We start from the raw sequence: 4,141 nt of genomic DNA on the forward strand, positions 1-4,141 counted from the left end.
AAAAAATACCTTCTGATTGTCTTTGTTTTCTGTTCTCTCATTTATCTCCCTATAGTCTTTATTATTTCCTTCTTTGTCCTTCCTTTGACATTAATGACTTTTGGGAAAGATAAGTTACTTTATATACACTGCTTCTTGCCAGCAATGAAACTCTGGTTTTAAAAGATATTTATCATTCTGGATCTCATTAATCAGACTTTCTGAAGTTGCTTCTGTTGGGTGCTTATTTTCTAAAATCCCTTTAATAAATGTCGTGTTTACAAGTGTTAACATTCAATTATCTATTTTGCAGGTCAGTGAACTTGATTAGTTCTGTATTCAAAAGTGATTATTTTCAATTCCTCAAAAATGTTAAGTCAACCCGAATAAATTACCTAGCTGCAGAACCAATTAAAAGTTATATCTATATAAGCTATCACGTGTACAAGTAAAAGAGTTGCTTAGTGAACCTGAATGATCATGTCAGTTGCTTATCACACTCTTCTTCTGAAGACAAATTCACATGTGAAATTAAATTAAAATGCTAAAGTTGTTTGGCATGAATAGATAATTAAAACAAAACTGAGTAATTACTTAATGACTAATTCACTTCTGTTAACAGAACCTAGTACTATATCTCATTTTTCCTTGATGATTATACATGGTCTAGTAAATTCAAATTTCTAAGAAAGCTAGTCACTCATCAGTGGGTGGTACCAGTAACATAATTATTCTTTTTCTTTGTGAAACTTCTGATTTTATTTAGATTTTTAAATGAACAAAGTTGGTTTAAATGAAAAATGTTATAAGTGGACACTTAATGGCATATTAAGAGCTTCCTTAAGATTTTCAAGTATCTCTTAGTGCATAGACTGTTCTTAAAAGTGTGGTATTCTGTCGAGCACACAAAGACCCCTTTGAATCATGTCTTTCCTGATGTTTGGCACCACTCTACATACAAGTTGTGATGAACATGTTGTTATGTTTCCAACACTGGATATGGAGCAAGTAGCTTTTGATCTTAGAGTTTTTTAGCTGGTAGAAAGCTTAATTTATTGTAAATTTGGGTAGATTGTTACTTACAGTTTCTAGCACATATATTTTGTCCCATTTAATAACATGCTTTTAAAGCAATAACTGGAATATTTGAAATTTTGTTTGAATAATAGAATTCAAAAAGCCACACTGAAAATTTAAAATGAATTTTAAATAGAAAATTAGCAATAGAAAGGAGAAAATAATGTTTCACTTTCTAAATGTAGTAGTATCTTGGCTCATGAGCACTTCCATTCCTGAACAACTCGATTTGCAATTAGAAATGTCAGCAAAAGTTTTGCTGCCCTCAGGAACTCTGCCTGGACTGAGAACACAACAGCAGCCATCTTCCCCAGAATGGTGGAAGAAATTAAGTTGATGAAATGAGGTACCTCTGTAGTTAAGTGATGTCTAAAAAGAAGGCAAATCAATTTTGTATGGTATTCCTGTTACATGTTCTTATGTTTGTACATACAGTATGTACCTACAAGAACAGATTCCTGGCTGGAAGACATTTCTATTTTCCATTTTGGGGACATAAGTTATCTGGATTATAAAAACTTGATGTTAAAAATTACTGGCTGGAATGGAACACATGTGTATTTTTAGACATTCATGGATTTTTAAAAAAAATCCATGTACAAGGTAAGATCCACAGGTAATATAAAAATTAAATTTTAAAAATCTGAAAAATATTTTATTTAGCTATGTGCATACCTATCCTGTTTATCTATTCATCTAGTTATGCACTGGTTAATGATCACAATCCAACCCAAATCTAAGAAATGTGTCTTGAAATGGATTTTGTCACTTGCAGCATGGACATATTGCAGTGTGCTGCTACACAGATATAGGTGCCTACCGCATACCCAGACCACCATACTAAATCAAGCACAACACCAAGTGATGTGACCAAAGGTTGCAATAAATTTGGAGGTGCACAGATGCATCATGGCATATTGCTTAACTTAAAACATTTTTATAATTAAGAGAGCGTTCTAGAATAATGATAACACATGTAGCATAATAAATATGTAGATAAGTAATCCAGTTACTCATTACCATTAGAAGTATTAATTGTTGTACATAACTGCACATGATATTCAGTACTGTGGTATGACTGCTGGTGTAGAAGGCTTGCTTACAATGAGGGACATCTCCACTAACTCAGGAGAAAAACACTGCAAGAGGCAATAGGAGATTTTCAGCTCCATTAAAATCTTATGGGGAGGGTCTGGGGAGATGGCTCAGTGGAATAAGTGCTTGCCTGGCAAGTGCAAGGGCCTGAGTTCAATCCCTGGTACCACCAAAAAAAAAAAGTGCTTTTTGCCTGGCAAGTGCAGGGTTCTGAATTCAATCCCCAGTACCACAAACAAACAAACAAACAAACAAACAAAAATTCTTATGGGACAATCATCCTCTAAGCAATATGTTCCATGACAATGTGTGTGTGTGTGTGTGTGTGTGTGTGTGTGTGTGTGTGTGTGTGGTGTAATCTAACATTCAAGAATTGGAGAATTCATGTCATTTTCATTTTCCTTAAAATCAAAAGGCAGAATTAATAATTTCAAATCTTTATTCACTTTTACCGCTCATGAAGTTGACATACAACTGACAGCCATCATAGGCTTTTTCAATACTAAATGAAAGCTCACATCAGTATTTCAGAAGAAAAACTTTGCATTGTAATATATTTTAGAAATTTTCATTTTAATGTAATTTTAGAAAGATTTAACTCACATATGTTTGCAAAATAAAAACAAACGATTAACTTGCAGGTTGTAATTTTACAAAAGATTCAGAAAATATGTGTGTAAGAGACAGAGAGAGGGAGACAGACAGAGAGGAAGAAAGACTCGGGCAGCCTTACAGATACTTGGCTTCAGGCTTTCTTAGAAGTTCTTGAAGTTCTAAGAACTTTCTTGAAGTTCTCCATTTTGCCCTCCAGAAGCAGTAACTGAGCTTGTTACACATATACAATCAAGGTGACTTTTCTGTTGAAATAATTCTGAGCCCAACTTTTTTTGATAACTGACCACGTTGCTTACTCCACTGTATATTTTTAGGTGTAAGAATGCTCTTAGACCATGTTGAATACCCACTGAGTTGAATAGGCTACCTCTGCTGAGATTCTAGACGAAGACAAAACTGTTCCTTTTGCACCATAATTATAATTAAAGGAGGAAACTGTAAGGATCAGTAGAATTCACTGTGCTCTTGAAAAAATAATTGACATGCTTTTTTGGTAAAAAAATCTGCAATAAGGCTCTTTTCATACATTTCATAGAAATATACTGTCAACTCTATTTCTTTTTATCAGTAAGTTTGCCTCCACTAAACAATGTATAGAGATAACGCTTTAGTAACTTCAGAGAGAGAAATCCTATCTCAGTAACTCCCAAGCTAGTTCACCCATCTTGACCTACAGTCAGTATCTAGCAGTATTTCATGCAGTTTGATTGTTGCTAAGCAACAGACACGGTGAGGTTAAGTTTCTAGAATCACTTACATGTTAATTATAAACTGGTAATATTGGAATAATGCAAGTGTTAATAATGAAGGATATTGTATACATTGTTGCTGTATGGTACCTTTTCTACTTGAGAAAGGAAACATTTGTATGCTGTTTGTCATGGAGAAATGATATTAGAATTTGAAGTTACCAGGGGAGTAGGTTTTAAGAAAACAATTAAGGGTTTTCTAGCTAACTTTTCTTTTCTCAAAGGTTTTCCTTCCTAATTGCTATTGACTTTGCCTTCTTTGAACTGCTAAAGCTAACAATAATACAGGTAGGTGTTAAGTTCTTGAGTTAAGAATTCACTGAAGTGTTTTGATGATTGCATGGTTGCCAAAGAGTTTACATGCAAGGGAATTAATTACCATTAAATGCAAAAAATAAAAAAATTAAAGACCAATTTTTGTTCTTCATACTTGGAGCTATTTATCAGAATTTAATTTGCTCAACAGGAAAAGCAATATTCTGAAATCATAGAACATCTCCATTCACAGTTCTCAAAACAATTCACTGCTATTGTCATTTTCCTGTAGGAAGTTGTTTTTGTTCACTTTCCTTTCTAAAAGCGTAACTATAGAGCATGGATTACTTCACACAAACACTCATTTTTCT

Source organism: Octodon degus, unplaced genomic scaffold (genome assembly GCF_000260255.1).
Source record: "Octodon degus isolate 3935 unplaced genomic scaffold, OctDeg1.0 scaffold00118, whole genome shotgun sequence".
NCBI lineage: Eukaryota > Metazoa > Chordata > Mammalia > Rodentia > Octodontidae > Octodon > Octodon degus.